The 23,691-nt window shown below is 34.9% G+C and overlaps 1 protein-coding gene across 1 annotated transcript in view; it reads right to left on the minus strand.

Moving 5' to 3' along the window:
- LOC122815150 (probable E3 ubiquitin-protein ligase HERC1) overlaps positions 1-23,691 on the minus strand; it is a 5,886,073-nt gene that overhangs the window by 3,619,125 nt on the left and 2,243,257 nt on the right. The gene's annotated exons all lie outside the window — the stretch shown is intronic.

Consider the following 23,691-nt stretch of genomic DNA (forward strand, 5'->3'; position numbering starts at 1 on the left):
GTGGCTACTGCAGCAGTGACTGCTTGAACATCTACTGTTATGCTAAGTTCAACATACACAACTGTACTATGTTCTTCATACTGACCACTGCTTCAGTAGCCTTAGCTAGATGAGTAGATTACCAATGCCAACTACATTTGGGATATGGAAAGAGAAGGGTGCAGGAGCCACTGGAGAATAGTCCTAGTAAACCATGGTCTAGACTTAAAGAAGGAATCCAGCTTATAGTGCTTTGTAAAAGTATATACAGAGGAACAAGTATCAGCTTCTAGAATACTTCAAGAATCCAACCCTTTCCAAAAAGCCATAAAAGAAGCCAAGGTACTTATACAGTGGGCTTTGACCCTGCCTGGAACAGATTTGTCATAGTGAGTACAACAAAAGGCTAATACCCTTAGACAACCATTTGGAAACAGTTTGTTTGACACTGGTTGTCCCTTCTACCTTCCTTCATAAGGAATTAACACTTGAACTGATGATTCAAAAGATTCAGTTCTGTCAAGATAGTACCTGAGGTGTCTGTGGACATCCAAGGTATGGAGAATCTCATCTCTCTCATTTTAGGTTCAGAAAAGAAAACTGGCAGATGTACAGTTTGGCAAAGTAAACTCGGATACCACTTTAGGTATAAAATAAGGATTAGTTTGCAAAGAAACCATGTCCTCTTGGAAAATGAGGTACGATTGATTCACCATAAGAACTTGCAACTCAGATACCCTTTTTTGCAGAGGTCAGAGCAATCAATAAAACTGTTTTCCATGTTAAGCAGCTTGAGTCAGCCAGATTAGCTGGTTCAGGAGAAAGTGTTAATTTCTCTAACACAAAATTAAGATCCCAAGGAGGGAGCACTTGTTTACCTGGAGGCCTCTGATGTGAAACCCCATTCAAGAACATTTTGACATGTGACTGCCTTGAATGAGGAGGATCCATGGGCAGACATGCTGAAATGGCAGATAAATGAACCTTAACAGAGGAATAAGAAAAGCCATAGGATAGTAACTCACACAAATATTGTAAAACCAGAAAACAACTAGCCTTGAATGGGTGCTGGTCATGTAGCTGGCACGAACTAGAAAACCTTCCACATTTGCTAATATATGACTTTCTAGTAGTAAGCATTCTTGTCGCCATTAGTACCTGCTGCATGTCTTCAGAAAACAGTGCCTAAAAGGAATTAAGACATTATCATCCAGGCAGCCAATTGAAGATAATTGTTGTCAGGATGCATCAAACACCCCTGTTCTTGTATGAGTAACTCCATTCTGTGAGGAAGCTTGCAGTAATTGCCCTTGGCCATTAACAAAAGAAGGGAGAACCACGGCTGCCTGGCAATAAGGGAGTCACCACAATGATCTTGGGGGGTTTCTTCTGAATCTTCAGAAGTACCCTGGATAGAAGTGGCAAGGCATACAGGAACATTCCTGCCAAAAGAAAAGAAAAGGCATCTGTCTTCCAGGCCTTCTTGGATGGAGTCCTGGAACAGATCTTTGCCAGCTGATTGTTCATACAGAAGGCAAAGACGTCTAACTTAAGACCTCCCCAAAGATGTATCAAATCTTGGAAGACTCCCAGCTCCATTCATAAAGGTCCGTCTTGGTCCTGCTCAGTTTGTATGCCACACAATTTTGCTCTGGTGGAATGTAGGATGCCTGTAGAGTGAAGTTGTGCTGTGAAACTATATTCCACACTAACATGGCTAGTTTGCAAATGGGGTACTTGTTGATGTACCACATCACTGTGGTATTGCCTGTACCCACTTGAAGAGGTCTTGAGGACCAACGATGGTTCAGAGAATTGAATGCCTTGTTCAGGGCATCTCTCTGATATTTATGTGCTTGCATCTGTTCTTAGTGTCCGACTCCTCCTGTACATTTACCTCACCTGAAACTGCCCCCCAAGCAAAGTCTGAAGCATATGTGTGTGACTGACTGCTTTGAAACATGGAGGGAGATGGGGAGACCTTGATTTATGGATACCTATTGTCTCTACCAAGTAATTTTTCTTCTGACAAATTCCAATATTATGTGGCACATCTCAATACCAAGAGTTTTGCATCCAGGAAGAAAGAGGTCATTATTTCTCTCTACTCTTCCCTCATTAGACCAATCATAGTGTATAATGCCCCATTTGGCATGTACCTCACTAGACACCTGCAACAGCTGGAGAGGCCACAAAAGTACCTCACAAAGAGGATCCTAAGCCCTTAACACGTCCTACATGGAGAAACTCAAAAAACTCCAGCTACTCTCTGTCTCATATTGTCTACTAAGAGGCGATCTCTGCTTGACTTACAAAGCCATGTCGGACCCAGCTCTGTTAGAAATGCTACATCTAAAGAAATCCAAATCCCTCTGCACCACACGCTCCAGAGACCTCAACCTCATTACCACAATCAACAGAATATGTTGGAGGGACAGGTTCACAACCCAAAGACTGCCCATGCTCTGGAATAGACTTTCCATACATGTCAAGCAGAGCACCTCACTGGCCCTCTTCAAGAGAAATCTTGATGAGTGGATGAGAAACACCCTGGGGATCACTCCAGTGGCTCTATTTGATAGAGGCACTGGAAACTAACGTTGTGCAGCACAATGCCAGGGCACTTCTATGAGCTAGGCTTGTAAAGGCTCCAGGGCCATTAGCCTAGTACATACCTATGAATCTATAAAGATATGAAAAGATAAAAGGATGTTGAGACTTGGCTCAAAGAAATTTTGCATACCAATATATCATTCTCATGTGCAATGTTGTCAGGGGTACCATGAGAATCAGAGATACTGAGAGACCCAAAATCCTGAGGTTTTCCTTTGCAGTTACTGAAGTCTAAGTGGAAAAACTTAGAAATTGATCTAAATAAAGATATATTTTTTCCTGTGGAAGAAAAGCTCTTTGAACTGACATGTCTAGATGACATCCGAGGCACACAATATTGTGTGATGGAGTCAAGAAATACTTTTGAATATTTTCTTGGAATTCTAGCTTGTGCAAGAGATCACTCATCCAAGAAAGAGAGATTCCTGACATTTTGAAAAAGGCACTGCAAAGATAAGCAAGTTGTCTAAATACAGAAAAACATGGATACCCTGTAGTCTGCAATGAGTTACAACTGGAGCTAAGCACTTTGCGAACACCCTTGGTGCAGTGGGTAGCCCCAAAGGATAAGGCAGATACCTGATAAGGTTGTGTGTGTCTGTATCATATTAAGAAACGCCTGAAGTCTGGATGAACAGGAATGTGATAAGCATCTTTTAAAACTTGAAAGAAGAAGAAGAGGCAGTAAAGTGACATCATTTTGAATTTGGGCACTACCACAAACATGTTTATGAAAGAAAGATCTAGAAATGGTCTCCAAGCATTTTCTAAAACCCTTTCTCCACCTGGGGAGAAGGAACATTTTTTTTATTTTCAATTAAAATAACATTTACATATTTTTAAATATCATTTTAAACAACTATATACAATATTTACAATAGCCTGACTTTCAATTATATACACTGTATGTTATTAAATATAGAATTAAGAGATCAGTTATCAGAGATACAATATTGATTACTGCAGAGTGTCCAACAAAGATATAGCTTTCTTACAAGGATTATTTACCAATGGCCTAGGATAGATTCCTAGTTCTTTGATTTTTATTTCCATCAATGCAGTTGTCTTCAGTAAAGTGTAGAATTCTTCCAAGGTCGGGGTGTATTTGAATTCCACCTTCTGGTTACGCATTTCCTAGATATAGCAAGTATTGTCCATAACAAATACATATTTGTCTTATTCAGGTAGGGCCCTTCATTTATATTTAGAATTATCAATACTTTAGTTAAGGTAAAGGATTCATTAAATAAAGCTTGTAAAAATGATTGATTCCATTCCAATATGATTTAATTTTATTACATTCATAAAAAATATGAATCCAGTCTGCTTTATTTGACTTTTCACACCTCCAGCAAAAAAACATTTGTAATAGTACTGATCTTTTTAAATCTATCTGGTGTTAAAAATGCTCTATGTAAGTATTTCCAGTTAAATATTTTCCAGTACTGTGTGTTAGAGGTGTAATTAACTGATAGTAAGATGTTAGTTTTAATTTCTTCTGTTAACTGAAATGACTGACCTTTTGTTAAGAACTGTCAGTATGATGGTTTGGGAATTGTTTTATATGTTATTAACTCTTTATATAGATTTGAAATGGAATTTTTCTTTTCACAACTATTATATATAAAGTCATATAGAAAACTTATTAGATTTGGAATATCTTTAAATGAGGAATTATGAATCTGCATAAATCTTGAGTGTACATTAGAATGCTTTGTAAGGTTAACCAGTCCTGTGTAGGAATATTGTAAGAAGTTTTTATCATATGTATATCTAAAACATTTAATTTATTTACACATTGAAACCAGCATAAGAATCCATTTTGTTCCCAGGAGGTTACTGTTTCCCTATATATTTTGTGAGGAAAGTTCTTAGTGATGGTAAATGGGGTTAAAAGGTCAAAGCAAAGTTTTAGATCTATGTTTGCATTGATAAGTTTCCTAAAGGAATTGATGTAATGATTAATCAGTGTTGTTTTAGAAGGTTTCGTTATTTTATATTGTATACTTATGCATAGTATGTACCAGGGTTTGTTTGATTTGTCTGCTATTAAACATTTTTAACAGATTAAATTCATTTGTTAATATATCCATCGTTACTTCTTTCCAGTCAGCAAAATAATTTGGGTTTATCCAGTTTATTGTAGCTTTAAGCACAGTTGTTTTATATATGTTTCTATTTCTAGGAAGTTCAATCCTCCTTGTTTCCAGGGTCTAATGTGATGAGTTAGAGCTACTCTATTCTTTTTGGGATACCATAAAAATTTTATTAAGCATGAGTTTATTTCTTTAAGAATGCATCTTTCAGGAATTAACTGTATTGCTAATGCTACATATAGTATTTTTGGCAATAAGACCATTTTTATTAATTGCAATCTGTCTTCAAAAGTTAATATAATTTTGTTCCACTTTTATATATATTTTTATTGTTTCAATAATGTTTTTATAATTTATTAATATTGTTTCATTTATATTTTTGCATAACACTATTCCTAAATAATTTAGCATAAACTCTTGTTTTCCTATGATGGATTTATCTGTAACTTGTAGTTCTTTTTTCTTATTTAAAAATAGAAATTTTGATTTTGATCTATTAAAGTGTAGACCTGAAATCTTATAAAATTTCTCCATTACATCTTCTAGCTCTCCTAATGACTCTCTGGAGTTTGATAGGGTTAATAAAATATCATCATCAAAAAGCATTATTTTAGATATGTACTGGTCAGACTTCTATTCCTTTTATTCTTGGATTATTGCGTATTATTTCTGCATGTATTTCTATAGCCAAAGCAAATAAAATAGGACAAAGGGGCATCGTTGTTTAGTACCTTTTGTTATATGGATAGATTCTGAGGTGAAAGGACCAAATTTAATGTAGGCTAAGTTATTAATATATATGTTTTTTAGTAATAAGATGAAGGGAGGAGGAAATTCAAATAATTCTATAGTTTTAAATAGATATTCCCAGTTGTGGGAATCAAAGGCTTTTTCTATGTATAATCCAATTACAAGTGTTTCTCTATCTTCTTTATTCACATAACCTATAAGAGTAAGTATCCTTTTAATATTATCACGTGTGTGCCTGTTATATAAAAATCCAGTTTGATCATTATTGTTTTCTGAACGTGGGATTTTCATTCTGTTAGCTAGTATTGACATGAATATTTTGTAATCATTATTCAGTAATGATATAGGTCTGTATGAGGTGCAAAGGTCTGATGGTGTATTATCTTTTAGAATTGGTGTTGAGAGAATATTTCCATGAGGGTGGTATTTTTGCTTCTGACTGGACTTCTAGCAAAGCTTTATGAAAAAGGGAGATAACCGTTGAAGGGAAGAGTTTGTAAATTTCCGTAATTATACCATGTATCCCTGTTAGATTTACTTTCTTTTATCTTGTCAACAATTTCTTTGTAGGATATAGGTTTTTGTAGGTCTAGTTTTAAGTTTTCGGGAATTTTTTTTATATTGATAAGGTTTATATCTAAGTTTATTTGGTTGGTATCTAAATCTTCTTTTTTGAAGTGTTCCATATAATGGAACCGAAATGCTTCAAGGATGTCTCCTATATCTGATACTTTTTTCCCTTTCTTTTCATGATATATACTACTAATGTTATTTGCTTTAGAGTGTATTTTAATTATTGTAGAAAAGTTATGTAAATATCTGGGGGAGGTAGCTAATGAGTTTATTTTTAATTTTGCCAAGGCTAGACAAGTTTTCTGTGTTAACATTTCATTATATTTTTTATTTAATTCCTCTATTTCTTTTTTGACTTCTGGACAACTCTGATTTTTTTTTTAGATATTGCTGCCAAGAGTCTGGTTTGCAAGTCTAATGATTCAGATTCCCACCCTCTAACTTTGTTTTTGTACCAGCTAAGGGCCTTACCAAATAAATACGCTTTTAATGAGTCCCAAACCATGACTCTACTGATTTCTGTTGTATTATCAATTTCAAGAAATAATTGTAGTTCTGACAACATCCAGGGTCTGAATTCTTTAATTTTCGTGATATATGATGGAATTCTAGTTGAGAGGATTAGAGGTTTAAACTCTATTTGGAGCTTCATTATCAGAGAGTCCTGATCTCAGAAGGGGCATGGAACTATTGAGAAGTTGAGGATTTTTGTTTGTAAATCTTGAACTACGAATAATTTGTCTATTCTGGTTTGTGTTCCAAATCTATGGTCTTTATGGGAAAATAATAAGGATTTATCATCTTTTGCTTTAAAAGTGTCAATTAAATTAAATGAATCAATCCATTTTTTAAGGATTTTGAAATAGTTGCAATGCAAAAAGACTTCTTTGGTGGTTTCAGAAGCTTCTAAGGTACAATTAAAGTCTCCTCCCAGTAAAAGATTTCCTTTATAATTGTTGGAAATAAAATCTAGGTGTTTTTTAACCATTCCTTCTCCAATTTCTGGGAACCAATATAGATTAGCTAAGGTCGATATTCTGTTATTAAATTTAATTATAACAAATGCTAGTAGATCTTCTTTGTCTTCATATTTATAAATAACTTTTGCAGTGATTATGTTTTTCTTCCAAAGAATCGATACTCCTTTTGTCTTTGTTCTACAGGAGGATTGAGCTAAGACTGTATAGTCCCTAAGATTCCAAATAAAGCTATCAGTCTTAAAATGCATTTCCTGAAGAAATACTACTTGGGCCTTATTTAGATTTAAATATTTTAGTAAGTTTGATCTTTTATTTTCATTATTTAAGCCATTAGTATTGACATTATGATGTTAAATCCATTTCAAGTTATTGTTGGAAGAAACTTTTTGCTTGCTTTTTTTTTATTTTGATTATAGTATTATACCATATTCTCTGATAACATTGGATGCTGTTTTTATGTGTGTAAACTTGGGAGTGTAATTTAATGTTTTCTTCTTTAAATGTAAGTAGGGTAAAATTCTGGTCAGGCTTTGAAAAAGTAATTCTATAAAACATTAATTCTAAAGTATCAAATACAAGTAAATATGAATTTCCCATTAAACATGGAATGAAAGTCATTCCTAATCCAATAGATAAAGATAGATCTATTGGATTATCACTCATATATTTAACCAATATCAACTGAGCTCCATATGTTAAATTATATGGAGAATTTTCTTAAAAGAGATATGAAATGATATTTTATTCTATTATTGTTCTATAGTATTTTATATATCAGGATGGAATGTTTGTAGTGTAAACAATTATGTTGACTTAGAAAATATCCAATATTTAGTTACCCTTAAGAGATCCCAAACATGTCAGATATGTCATTTTGGATAAATTAAATGCAACAGAGGAGCATACACTAAATAAGCCAACAACAAATAGATTATTACTAAAATAATTTGACTAAAATAACTCTATAGGAGACAATGAGTGATTACCAATGAAATATGAATTTACTGTAGGTGTACTGTCTTCGTTTACTTTCCCACTCTTCAGCTCACCAACTTCAACTTACACTTATGAAAATACATGGCTTATCATGGTATCCTGACTCTGAATAGAGGCACCCTACATTCTAGTGTGCAGTGCTTTTACATATTTATAGATTTACAAAGCAATATCTAACAATGAACTATGATCACCCTGACAATTCCCATCCTGCATAAGGCACCTCCTGCTTCCAGAATGGGTAATCACATCAGGTCTAGAATGAATGTGAAGGTACCTATATGGTAATCAAGACTTACCTTAGATAAGTATTAATCAAATAGTATTTAGAGCATCTTAGAGAGTTCTCGGGGCAGTTAGAATACTCCCTTGACCAAAAATAGAGATTTCCCCTTCTCTTTCTTTCTCTTGTTTTAAATCAGTATTAATAAAAAAAATTCAGCAAACATAGGTAAACAGAAATAACATTCAGTAGTCCGTCTTGTACATGACTCGCAATCCATTAAACAAATCAGTGACTAACATCATTTTAGTAAACATTATAAAGACAAATTAGAAATAATTTCCTAGCTCTTTAAATTTTCTGATAAAGCAAAAAGTTAACAATAAGCTATTTTAACTAAAAGTATAAAGCATTTAAATTTTTCCTTGCATGTATACAATTCTACTTACACTGTAGTGTCAATAGCTGTCTTTGAAATCTGTACAATACTTCACTTCTTCAAATCATTCCTTTTTCAATTCAGGTTTTGTTTGTCAAAACGGCAACAATATTTCAAGGGCACAATTAATATTTAGACTGATGTTTCAAATAAATAACTTGGTTGCCAATTAAGTTAGTTTAGAATGTATGATTAGTGCAAATATAGCATGTTGCAAAAATAATATGTATTTTTCATGTGCTCAAGAGACTGTCATATGCAAGTGACATATATAATGTAGCATATATAGAGCATATGGATTCAGGTTGTTAAAGTAAATTATGCTTATTAATCAGGCAGTTTCATTTAAATTCACAAGTAATTTGGGGACATTTCAATTGAGTTTCCAGGAATGTGTAGTCCAATGTGAGTAACTAGGTGCACTTTTCTTCATAAACATATGTCACAATTCATTAAACTAAGCAGAGTCTAACATCTGTCTAATAATCATTATAAAATAAGACAAAGAATAGTAATTTCCTAGCTCTTCAAACTTTCTGATATCGCAAAATGTTGACAGTAAGCTATTTTAACTGATAGACTAAAACATTTCAATACTTCCTTGTGAATATATATTTTTACTTTTAATGTACTGTCAAGAACTGTCTTTGAAATCTATGCATTACTTCACTTCTTTCAAGTCATTCATTTTACAGTTCAGATTATATTTTGTCAAAATGTCAATAGCATTTCAAGGGCAAACTTAATATTTAAACTATTTTAAATGAATAGCTAGCTATCAGTTACCAAGTGAGTATGTACAGAGTGTGAGGTAACTGCAAGAATAACATGTTGCAAAAAGTAATATGCATCATTTCATATGCTCTAGAGACTGACAATTTCAAGTAACATATAAAATGTAGCTTTTACAGCGCAGACAGCTTGTGAAAGCATGTTAAAATGAAGAATAATTTTTAATCAAGCAGCAACATTTCAGTGCACATGTTTTGGGAACATTTCAGTTGTGTTTCCAGGAATATGTAATCCTATGAGGATAAAATCATAAAATATTTACAATTATACAATGACCCCCCATTAATATTCAAAAACGTGCACGCTGATTGGTCAGCATGCACGTTGTAAATCAGAGTTATAGTAATGGAAAAAGATCCGGTCGCCCAGACTTTTTCCATTATTATAACTCTTTTTTTACAACAACGGAGAACGCAAGATCTCCGTTGCTTCACAGCGTCTTGCTATGTTAAACGAGTTTAACATAGACAGCTTTAAAAAAAGCAAATGAGATCTTGCTTTCTCCGTTGCTTTTGCCCACAGCTCTGATGTACTGCGTAGGCATACGCATGCGTAGTACATCAGAACTGCCACAGAATACCAGACAGCTGCAGAAGGGCAGCAAGGAGGCATTATACAATGCCATTATTTAAGAAAGTAATTTTTTTTTCTTAAATAATGTCATTGTATAATAGCAATAATCCACGCCTGGGTGTGGGTAATGCTGGATTTACCCACGGTTGGCTTTGTTTGGCCACTCGGGCTTCGCCCTCATGACCAAACCACACCAACTGTGGATAAATCCAGCATTACCCACACCCAGGCGTGAGTTATTTCTATAATAATCCTATTATGTATTTATTTTACCTTGTTTAGGTTATTTTTCATTTTAATAACTAAACATTACTTTTTCTTATTATTTGTTAACTGTGAGGCTAAATGCACTTCACAGATTCACAGTGCCCTTAAAAACTGCAGCACTTGTTTACTGTTGCTATGGCAACACAAATAGAATGTGAAGAAAGCTTCACTTCTCTTAACCAACAGTGCATTTTCCTTTCATTTTTTATGTATTTGTTAATACTAAAAGGAAATAATTCAAAGGACATATGTACATGAATGGAACATTTCAGAGTTAATCAGGAACATGTCCCCAGTCCCAATAAGCATAACAGTGGCTATCATTAATCTAATAAATATTGTAGTAACAATTAATTAAGTTCACTATTCCAATTAGTCTGCCTTAAAACTAGATTATTTTAGACCATCATTTATCTATGTATAGATAGTAAGTTATTAAATATATACAGACTATATTAGTATAGTAAATAGGAGAGAATTTAGAAAGGGAGACAAGATGCAGTTAAAATAAATAATGAGAAAAGAGAGGAGAGAGAAAGAAAAGAGAAAATACACATATACTATGTATGTTGATTTACAGTATAAATATTTTATGTGCTCTATATCCCTCCTTCTGTGAAAGAAAAGTACCCTGTTTTACATACCTGAGGTAATGTGAAAACTCTCATGTGCCATCTATTTTCAAAAAATATAGATAAAGATTCCAGTAGTTAGTTACCTTTGTTTTAAAATTCCAATCAGTAGAATCGGTCCTTTAAAGTAATGTTAAAACAATTCATATCATAGTAGACACTTTGAGAGATTTGGCTGTAACAGTATCAGTCTTTTGCTGCTTCTTTTTGACATCTGTCCAGGCATTTGCTTCTTTTGTTCTCTTGAGAGAAGGTGACATCCAATCCATATCTTCTGGTAAAGTAATCACATTATTAGTTTTAATAAATGAAGAGGCTTCCTCTAAGTCAATAAAAGTCCTCATCCCGTTGGCATACAGTGTTCTTATCTTAGCTGGATATGCAAGTTGTGCCTTGATGTTATTTTGTTTCAGAAACTTTATCATTGACCACACTTTTTCCTTTGTTCCATTATTCTAGATGAATAGTCGTTATCAAATCTTATCAGGCTCTGTTTATGTTTTAGAGGTGCCTTCCTCCAAGCAGATCTTAAAATCAGTTCCTTGTCCAAGTATGAAAGAAATTTGATAATTACTGACCTAGGAGGAGAGTCTGAGATAGTGGCAGGTTTCCCAAGAGCTCCAAAAGACTCGAGCTTTAAAAGGCATATAATGTGGCAGAAAAACATAACAAGAGGACAACTGTATCACTAGAGCAAAAAACATGAATTAAACAACTGTAAAAGAGCTACAAAAAAATTAAATCACAATAGAATACTGTAGTGCACAGGTATTTCCTTGTGAATTTGAATCAAAGATATTGCAATTTTTGGGACTTCTAAGTTGACTGCACACTGATCAACAGCATAATTTCAGCTCTCCCAGTGTGAAAAAAGAAACTGAGAAATAACAGCCATTGATACAGTTAGCTTGAGAAAAAATCCAGTTACTAGCTAGCAAGTACACTGCCTTGATACAAGCAAAGAAGGAATTTGGAGAACCTGAAAGAAAATCAACCAGAAAAGGTGAAGAGAAAACACTGGCTGGGAAAACTCTTGCAGCTGTTCAAAAAAAAAGCAGTACAAGCTTCAGCTTTGGTACAAGACATGACTTCCAGTAATTTAGAGGAAAAATAATTTAAATGTACAAATGATGATCAAAATATGGAACACCAGCTTATTCTAAACCCTAAAAAAAATAAAAACTAAAGTGTGTTACTCTTTCTACCAAGATCACTCTCACACTACAAATCCACCTTTTCCATCTTTTTTCTAAATAGCACAGTTTATCAAAGTTGATCCATATACTAAACTAATGGACACCATAACAGATGACCAACTAAACTTTAATCAGCATATTCATCAGTGTATCAAAAAGACATATTAAGAATAGGGATTACTGTAACAGAACAAAAAATTCTTTACACCTGATGTCAAACTACCCCTAGCTAGGGCTTTCCTCCTGACACGCCTTCTCTATGTCGCTCCCATCATCACAAACTTACAATCCACATTGATCTCTCATATTGAAGAAACTTATAATAAAACTGCAAGATTTGCGTCAAACCATCCTTACCCATCACACCATTGCATTGAAAAAATTTCAATGGCCTGAATTCCCCCATCAACTTCTTATCTCACAGCTAAATATTGTTCAGTCTATCTTATATAAACCTACTGCATATGCCCCTCCCTCACTTCCTTTTACAACCCCACTAGATATTTCAGAACCTCTGAACAACAACTCTAACATATATAAACCGAACAAAATATCAGGAAAGTACTTTACAATTACAGAGTGTCTTTAGCCTGGAACAAATTTCCTAACTCTATTAGAAACATCCCAAATACAAATCAATTCAAAAAGCAACTAAAACTCTTTCTTTTAAGCTCATGGATCTGCCCTTACCAGGAGCCTACATGAACCCTCCCAGCTCTCCCACCTTTTCTTTCTACCTTTTATTCACTTCCTTTCCTCTCTAATAATTTTTATGGTTATATCTGCTTTTCTCTCAATCTTTAGTTATACTCATGTAGTAGTGTGACTATTATGCATCCACTACCACTAAAAACTATGTAATTCATCTGTTTTAGTAGTTACTGACACTCTTGTAGCACACTGACTACAATCTGCATTTTATATTCTATGTTCCATGCCTCATTTGTAAATTACATATTATGTAAATTTGATATTGCCAGATTTTCTGTTAAATTGATCTTTATTTTTTTGTTTTATTTTAACTGTATTTTGCTTAACTTTTTGCACATATTCCATGCTTTACTTTATTTACTTTTACTTTAACGTGTAATTTAAATTACATTATTCTATGTTCTATTAATTTTAGTATGTAATTTTCTGGAGCTTTTCTCCTTGGGTCTCCACTAAAAATGGGCTTCTAGCTCAGTTGGACCACCCTGGTTGACAAATGTCAAATAAATAAAAAAATAAACACTGAATGTGTATATCAACTCAAATAACAAAAGACTAATCAGAGGCTGAAATGAAGAAAATGTGGACTGAGTGTAAAACTTATGAAGAACAGTTGTTTCAAAAACTGACAGAAGACAAGAGCACTCAGAAAAAAAATAGACTTTCTGCTGTCCCAAACTGGAAGGAACAGACTGTATTAATTTTATTAAAAAAATGAACTGGTATTCACAGCAGGATTTGTTAACTGAAAGGACAGATTGAATGTCTTCTCTAAACTCGGCCATTAGAAAGCAGCCAAAATGTACAAACATTAATGAATAAGCAATCATACCAGCAGAAAAGAATGGATCCTGACAAAATTGTGGCAGAAGGGAAAATTGTTAAAAATTGGAAAACAGTAGAGTGTTTGTGGAAAATGATTATTTACTGTACACCAGGAAGAGAAGCACATTTATTCTAGCAATCAGGGATGTCACAAAGCAAGTGTGAAATTCAAGCTGCTATATCCAACTGTCTTTAGAATATTTTTACTGAACATTTTTGGTTGTTGCAGAACAAGCTAAGGAGGAAATAAAAAGTTTATCTAACAGGCAGCAGCAGATAGAATAGGACTCTGCTTCTCATTCTTCTGACAATAAAGCTCATAGAAAGTGTCTGCCCATGAAACATTTTCCACTGCTCCAAAGGAACATGTTTGAGATACAGAAAAAGTACAGGATTTGACTAGAAGAATCAGGAGTACCTTGAACTTGACCCGGAGTCTGGTGTTGGGAGACTGAAATGAAGAGAAAGAAGATCAGAAAACTGAAAGGAGACTATGAAGCATCAATTGCACTTGGGAAATATGACTTTGCAAGAAAAAGTGACTGAAAAGACGGGACTTTTGTTGACACTGCTAAACCTGAGGGTGGACTGCAAAGCATACATCCCTCCATGTCATTAATGTTTAGAATGTCACTAAAAGGCATAAAAGTAAATAAATAAAACAAAAGTTGTTCTTATTAGTATTTGTATGAACATTTCATAATATAAACTGAATGTTATACACAGTACCAGCAGTTTTGTGCAGTGTGTAGTCAGGGGTATTTTAAATGCTGTGGGAGTATTTTCAGTAACTGTTGTATGTGTTAAAGATATTAATTTAAGTAAACACATACATTTTTAATTGTAAGAAATATAGGCTTTACAGCATAGCAAGAGAAGAAATGCTGGACAAAAGCAACCTTAATCTATATGCTGTAATCTTGGGATGTTGAGGGAGGGGTGGAGTGTAAAATTGCGCTAATTATATTGCATTATATGTAGAATTAAGACAGCATTCATTATTTTTACACAGGAGAATGTCTATATTAATGGCTTAAACTATACACAAGTGTTTTTATAAGTAAGTAGGCCTGAAAAATAAGACAAAATGAAAGACATGAAAAATGATGTTTGTTACATCTGCAAAAATATTAGCTTTTTTGTCGTTATCAAATGTTCAGTGGAAGCCAAGTAGTATGCAGCTAAAGGCAGCTGTACATTCTGTCCTAATAGAAACTTAAACAATTCAATGCTGACATCTTTTACATGTAGACCAGATACCTGCAGGTGAAAGCAATTAATCTTGACAGTTCTGAGCATTCTTTCCTAAGGGGATGCAAAATTTAAAGTTAAAATGGCAAGCAGTTCAATGAAAAATAAAGCTTGAAATTACAGGAAGAGATAGCAGCCTCCCTAGCAGCTGTAATATTTTAAAGCATTTAATAGAACAGTGTACAATTCAGCATTAATTAAAGATGGCCAGTGCCATTTTAATAAGGCTAAAAAATCAATTCATTCCTGCCAATGGAGCACTGGAAGCTTGCACTTTAACTTCCTATGGGTGAAACCTAAACTTTTTCATATAAACAAAATATGTCCTCACATTTCATACACATATTCTTATCTCTAGAACTACAAGGGTTATTAAATAAGTGCAAATGGTAAAACTCTTCAGCAAAAACTATATAGTGGTAGTACTTTTTTAGGCTCTGGGTCTTAAACTGGATTTTAAAAGTCACAATAAACACAGTAACTGAACAAAGTATTCACTTTGTAAAATTTTGTAAACATAAAATATTAACCTCTCAACCTACACACAAACTGTCTGTAGCATTTTGTTCATCTAGGTGAGAAACTTCAAATGAGGCTAAGCGGTTCTGTCTGTGCTACTTGGTTGTTGACATGTTCAGAAAAAATTTGAAATTTATGACAATATATGATATGAACAATTAATATTTCTTTATTTGCACTAGATAGAGGTCAAATATCATTACAGTTTGTTTTCTGTTGTGTAAGCTTTAAGATGAAATTGTTAATGCAAATACGAGCAATCAATACTTGATGCCTAAAGGCGTCAGTAGGATGTGACTCCAGAACCCATGTGGAGGTGTCACTCAGCTGTAATGAGTTAATGTTTTCTGGAATCACAGAAATTGTTTTTCACATCTGGAAGGGGAACAGAGAAAAGGAAGAGACAGGAATTAGTGTAAATGGGAACACAGGCTTTAGCACTTGCTTTATTATGGGTAAACTTAATTTTATGGCAGGTAATGTAATGTCTGTGGTTGCAGCTATTGATTTGGTGCAACTGTTCATGTCTGGAGAGTTAAACTACATGTTTGAAGACGTACATAGTTTTATGAATTTGTTCCAAGTTAACAGAGGAAGGGGGTATTATGAAAATGTGTGTTTTTTTGAGGGGTTTCATTAAAACCAAAGGTCTTGAAAATGTGGCATAGGTTGAAACCTCAATAAAACAAACATTGGAAATACAATTAAAAAAAATGTCATGCATAATAGGTGAGAACTATAGATTTTTATCATAATGGCTGTTTTATCTATATAGCAATGGAACATACATGGCCTCACAGGTATAGACCAAAGCAAAAGCATTGATTTGTATTAAGATATGCAGAGTGCAAATAGCAATGCTGCAGAAGACACATCTGGAAAAAATTAGCATGTGAATTATACAAATAAAGGAAAATTGTCTAAGGCCAGCTTTGAGAGAAAAATTGCACAGGACACTAGGATAATCACAAGGCTTTCTTTAGTTATGTTAGGAACCTGGGTGGTAATTCCCAGATATGCTCAGAATTAGTCCAAAATGACAAAAAATGCACCGAACCCACAGATATTGCCAACATCCTAGCTGACAGGTTCAGCGCAAACTTCTCCCCCCACTCCCCACCAAAAGGGCAAATATCTATCCCAGCAGAGTGTTGCCCCCCTGACATCTCAGATGCTCAGGTAAGAGCCGCCCTCTCCAAAGCAAAAACACAGAATCAATGAGACCAGACGGTGTCCCAGGCTGCGTCCTACATGAACTCCAAGAAGAGCTAAACCCAAACATAAAACTACTGTTCAATCTCAGCCTTACTACAGGATATGTGCCCAAAGAGTGGCGTACAGCAACAGTGGTCCCTCTCCATAAAGGTGGTGCCTCAACGGATCCTGGAAACTATCGCCCCATAAGCTTGACTAGCTTGGTCTGCAAAGCTATGGAAAGGATCATCATGGACCTCATAAATAAAGATATTGGGGACCTACAAACACTGGATCCTACCCAGTTCGGCTTTGTTAAGGGCAGATCCTGCCTCTTAAACCTGGTTGATTTCTTTGAAACAGTCACCAAGGCCATTGACGAGGGAAGGTGGTCCACACAGCCTACCTGGACCTCGCAAAGCCTTCGATACAATACCCCACTCGGGCATTATAGATAAGCTCACCAGCTTAAATATAAACCCCTATGTCACTAGATGGATTGCAAACTGGCTCAAGGACAGAACCCACATGGTTAGAATTGCTGGAGCCATGTCAGACTCCAAACCAGTTACAAGTGGTGTCCCACAAGGCTCAGTCCTGGGACCTCTCTTGTTCGGTATATATTTCTCGGAGGTACAGGCCAACACGGAAGGACTGTGGCTGACCAAGTTCGCAGATAACTGCAAACTGGGCACCATAATCGACTCTCCAACCGACACAAGCATCCTCCAAAAGGGCCTCATAGAAACAGACAACTGGTGCCAGAGCCATGGCCTCAAGCTAAATGCCAAAAAGTGTATAGTCATCCCCTTTGGCAAAAACAAAGTGCCCACAAATTACCACATAGGTGGCAATCCATTAAGTACAGAAGAAGTAATTAGGGACCTGGGGACCCAAGTTGATAGCAATCTCTCATTTGACAACCACGTGGCCAAAGTGGTTAGAAAAACATTTTATATAGTCCACCTAATCATGAAGGGATTCACATCTAGATCAGGGGACATCATTGTGCCTCTTTACTCATCCCTCATCAGGCCCATAATTGAGTATAATGCCCCTTTTGGGATGTACCTTACCAGACACCTGCAGCAACTGGAAAGACCCCAAAAGTACCTCACCAAGAGGATCAAAGGGCTCAAACAGATGCCATATGCTGCCCGGTTAAAGAAACTCCAGCTCTACTCAGTGGCATACCGCCTGTTCAGAGGTGATCTGTGCCTGATGTATAAAGCCATGTCCAACCCGGAATTAATGGACATGCTGCACCTCAGAAAATCCAAATCCCATCGAGCTACGCGATCGAGAGACTTGAACCTCAGCAATGAAATAAATAGGACATGCTGGAGGGACAGATTCATAACCCAGAGGCTCCCTTCACTCTGGAATAAAATCCTAGTCCAGGTTAGGCAGAGTCCCTCATTGACTCTCTTCAAGAGGAATCTTGATGAGTGGATGGGAGATCGTAGGTTTACCCTGGGTATCACTTCTGTGTCACTGTTAGACAGAGGCACAGTATACTAACCTCGAAAAAGGGCATAGCAAAATAAATTTAAAATGGGTGGCGAAAGACAAACACATTCTGGCTAGACTTATAAATGCCCTAGGGCAGATAGCCTAGTATGAACCTATGAACCTATTTCAAGATGGATATTCAGCAGAGTATCAGGGACAATGGAAAAGGTGGGCAATTATACTAATTGCTAGAGGTCCTTTAATAGTGAAAGAAGCAACATCTGGCTGTTGGCAAGGAATGAGGATTATGCTGGCATGTACTTATAGTCCACAAAAATGCTATTATGAAACTCAAGAAAACTGCTTACAGGTGAAAACTGGAACTTGATTTGCAGTAGTAAGGATCTATCAAGAGGATCTAGAAGGGAAAATCTAACATAAGAGGGAAGATTTCTGAAGAAATTTACAAAATATATTTGGTATGGAAAATGCAAATTTAGTAGCAGGAGCACAGACAGAATTTACAGATTAGTCCCCAAGGTACAATGACTAGGCTAGACTAGACAGAAATTATACTTCACAGGAAAATGTGCATTTACCTGAAAGCTTCAACATCCATCTAAAAAATATTTCAGATCCTGCATCAATAAAAACAAAGATAAAAATGTAGGATAAAAAAGTAAGGATGAGACACCAGTGTTTTCTCAGCTACCTGTTAAAAACAGGAATTTAAGGAATGGGTAGTGGAAATTATTTGAGAGTTATTAAGGAAGACAGAAATTCCTTCAGAAGTTACAGCTAGTAAGTGAGACAAAATGAAAACAGTTTACAAATATAGTAGAAATAAAACAGAAATCAATATGGTTAAGAAATAAAAGGAATTACTTAAGAGGGGCAAGCAGAATAAGAGGAATCTCACAGAATAGGAGCAGAATACTAAAGAGAAAATAAGGAGTACCTGTATAATATGCATGAGTTTAGAAGCTGTTAAGCAACCATTTTTTGATAATAACTCAAGAGCACAAAAACGTTTAGCACAATTACTTAGGCAACAGAAAGTAGAAAGGGTTTTTGCCAAACTTAGGGAGCCTATAACAAGAAAAATAACCAGAGATCTTGTAGAGGTATTAGGGATATTTAAAAAAAATTGTAACAATTTACTTACAGCAGAGAAATGTGGAAATCAAGAAGAGCACAAATGGAAATAGTTATGGAAGATTTAATTATACATACATACAAATGATTCAAGCACGGGCATTAATGCCCTTCTACCTTGCCAATATTATGCTAACTTTAGAGGCAGATGAGGCTCAACAACTAAGAGAAGGATGAGATAAAAACTGTGATGTATAATCAATCGTCAGGAAAGTCTCCAGGAACAGACAGTATTCCTTTGGCAGAAAGTGATAAATATCTGGAAGATTTTGTTTAACAGTATTTTAAAAGGAAGGAAGCACCTACATCCTGGAAGAATGCTTTCCTGGCTGTATTACCTAGGGACTGTAAAGACCCATCAGACCCAGCTTCATAGTGACCTATTTCAATTTGAAACCACTATTATAAAGTATTTATCTCTATACTAATAAAAAGAATGCCAATGGTGTTACCAGAGGTGATAGATCTGGATCAGTGTGGTTTTGTGAAAGGGAGGAAAAAATGTGACAACATTACTAGAACAATGATGATTCACAGGAAGCAGAATGCAAGAAAATACTACTGTTGTTGGTAGTCAAGATGCAGAAAAAGTATTCAGCACAATAATGTAGGATTCTATGAGTAGTGCAATGGAAGCATTTGCATTCCCTCATACAATAGCGTTAATTAGGATGATATATGAAGGATTGAAGGCAAGAATCAAACAGGAAGGGTTCCTCTCTGGTATATTGTGTTTGAACATAGCAAGCAGGTAGGGGTGTCCTCATTTCCCTTTATTTAATTTACATTTAGAGTCACTGGCAAAAAAAAATAAGGGACTCACATGCAAGGATATAACTGGTATGGTAACTCAAGAAAAGTTGGCTTTATTTGAAGATTATTTTTGTATCTGATGAACTGAGAAAATGACATCTCAGTGCTATGGAACATTTTGAGACAATTTTAAAGTCTTTTTGGGATATAAAATTATTGAAGATAAAACAAAGGATATACTATAGATTATGTACTCACACACAAACTGGTTCAACAATACTAACATTTATGGGAACATAACGATATGAAATACTTAGAAGTATTGCTTAAAAACTTTCCTGTTATGACAGCTAAGGATCAGTTGGAACAGACTAAACAAAAGATAATACAAAACTGAGAAACTGGAAGCTCTTATTTGTGGATATCAATAGTAAGCTACGAGCTTTGAACATATTTTTAGTCCCTTTAGTTTTATACACAGGTCAGACATATTTTTATTAATCAGTGGAGAAGTTGTGGACAATAATAAATAGTTGAAGGAATTTATTTGGGAGAGGTAGTAGGCAAGAGTTAAATGGAATAAGGTGATCCTTCTAATGGATCGAGGTGATTTAGGATTACGTGAACTGATATGATATTTTGGAGTTACACAGTTAAGGCTCATATACATAGCACATGCAGAAGGTTATAATTCGTAATGGGAAGGGATGCTGATGAAGCAGTAGTGAAGTTCAAGAAATATAGACAGAGTGGGCTTTTGGATACAAATCCTTAAGGAGAATAATAAACATAGAGAATATTATATTTATAAAGTAGCAGAAATTATTTTAAGAACTATGCCATAACAAGAATGAAGAAAAGAGATTTTACCAATAGGGAAGACTTCAAGAAGGGGTACAGAAAACAGGCAAGAGAGAGATGGAATCACTAGAGAAAACTGGGAGAAAACCAAGGTATTGGAAACAAATAACTAGACAGAAAAGGGTAATACAGTGGGATAAAGCCAAGAAGATGATGGGACTGAAAGCTAGAAACTGCCTTCCCTACTAGTGATTGATATCAGAGTATAGGCAAACAGAAAGGTATAGGGGAATTCTATGTGAAAGACATGCTCTGATGGAGTTTTAGCTGAATCTAGAACAGTGTCTGCTGTTAAAAAAGGACAATTAGTAGGGTATATAAAATACTGCATAACAAATATAGGAATCAGAGTAAGTTACAATAGATTGGGAAGAAAGACTGGAAAAGCAATTTGCAAGACAATAATGGGAAGACATACGTATGGTTCACAAAAATGAGACAAAGTCTAGAAGGTTTAGGAGTTTTGCTTGGCGGTGTCTACACAGGTATTTTCATACCCCAAGCAGATTTCAAAGTCTTTTTCCTCAGGTAGATGGCAAATGTTGGAGAATGATAAGGAAGAAAGAGCATGCATTTAATTTTGTGGCAAAACAGTCCTTTCTCTGTTTCTTGCCTTTTCTAGTTTTGCATCACTCTAAATCTCCTTGCAGAAAGGCAAAAATTTCCCAGTGATTTAGTGGTTTGGCAGTTATTTTGTTGTTTTTACTGCACTGGAGAGCTACCCTTTCTGTGCTTTTTACATTAAGAAATTTTTGCATCATTTGTCTTGTGGCAGAAGTGTTTACCTGGTCTATCTCTGAGTTGGAAAGCACTGCAGGAAAGTCAAGGTGCAATTATTTTTTGGCTAGAAGGTATAGGAGTCAGTTCACAATATTTTTTCTCTACTATAAATCAGACAAGTTTGTGCGGAGCAGCAGTGGTTAGCAGTGCCTATATAGTAGCAAATGCCTAGACAGTAAAATTTCCTTATAAATTTAGCATTACATCTGAAACCTGTCAGTGTGACATTGTGTAAAAATAAGTAGGTTGTGCATCAAACAGCACTAACAAATTTTAGCATTATAAATAAAATAACGGCTCCGGTGCACAAATGTATAATCCACAAAGCTTTATTCCAAATGAAAGTGAAGTGCTTTTAGTCTACCCTGCCAGTTTGGTAGACTTCATCAGACAAATCAGCTGTACAAAACAAGAGAGTTAAATACATTTTTTTGAAATAAGATTGACATGACAGCCAGCCTATGACAATTACAATACACAAAAGTCTGAATAACAACAAACCTTACTGGCCAAAGTAGTTTCAGGAGCTCCTCACTCTAAATACTCTACCTATTTAATTATACTATACATATAAAATACAAAATATGTAAAAATAGTCATAAAATGTATCAATTGACACTTTCCAAACACTTAAAAACTAATAAATAGAATTTAACGCAAAAGACTTTTCAGTTTTAAAATACATGACAGTGAAGTGATTTTGTTCAAACCTAGATCTGTGTAAGAATTTAATCTTAACTGCCATATTAATTCACGACTTTTCTAAAAGAAGTTGGTAGGGGCCTCCTTTTAAAACTGGGGTGACTTGATCTATTACCCTAAACAAAAAACTGTGGGTGGGGTTTTCCTTACAATGCCTAGCCAGTGCATTTAAACTGTTTTTCTTTCTAATATTGTATATATGTTCATATATCCTATCTCTCAGCCTCCTGTCAGTCTTCCCTACGTAAAACGCAGGGCATAGCTGGCAGGAGGCCAGGTACACCACTGCTTTGGAATTACAGTTAAACCTACCCCTCGTCTGATATTTCATTTTGCCCACACTGAAATTTCATCTTGTTGAAATGAATTTACAGTAGTTACATGATTCACATTTGTAAGTACCCATTATTCTGTGTGAGATACTTACTTCTGCCTCCACAAAATTCTTTAAATTTCTACCTCCTTTGGGAATTCTCCAATTTGTCCATACTGTGCAGATCAAACAGCGGATCTTCTTCATATGTTCTGGAGTTGTAAATGTGTATATAAACTTTGGAACTCTCTTAAAGTACAACTGCAAAAGATGGGTTATCAAAGTTCTACACTGTCATGGGAATTTATGATTCTACACATTCCTCCAAGAGAGCTTTCCAGATCGCAAACTATTATTTGTATGAATATTTTTTTGCTGATGAAACTCTATATAGCCACAAATTGGCTAGAACCACATAAGACATCATGGAATAATTTTAAGCTTGTGGCTATAAAACATATACTAGCACATAAATTACTTCTGAAACAAACTAACAAAAATATTAATAACCCGAAAATATGGGAAAAGGTCTTCAATATTATATTAGCATGATACTGATTTTAGGAATATATTAAATATAGGAAGCATTTCATGTAGATATTGTATAAATGGTTTGTAGTAGTTATAGTGTATTATGTGTGTGATGTTTATTGTATTTTTGTAATGTTTTTGGAAAATATATTTCAATAAAAATGTATTATGGAAAAAAAAATTTCTACCTCTTTTAAAAATTAAAGCCAGGCAATTTCCCAACTTCTCAATTAATCCCTTCTCAAAATTAATGCTGAGCTATGTGATATTTTCAGTAAGGGTTTTAACTTTGTTCCATCCAAGCACTTAAAGCTGGCAGAAACCCTGGTAGACCTAAAATTCTACAAGCGCAAGTTAAACCTTGCCCTACTGTTTAGTGGGGATGATCAGCTAACCGATCAAATGAGAGTAGCAAGTACCTTTAACCCACCTATGCATCCATTATTAACATTTGAGCACATGTGTGAATTTGACGTAAAAAATTTACACAGAAACTGTAAAGGGCAGAAATGAAATTTGTCTAACAAAGAGATGG

This window comes from Protopterus annectens, chromosome 1.part1 (genome assembly GCF_019279795.1).
Source record: "Protopterus annectens isolate FY-2018-M chromosome 1.part1, PAN1.0, whole genome shotgun sequence".
Taxonomy (NCBI): Eukaryota; Metazoa; Chordata; order Ceratodontiformes; family Protopteridae; genus Protopterus; species Protopterus annectens.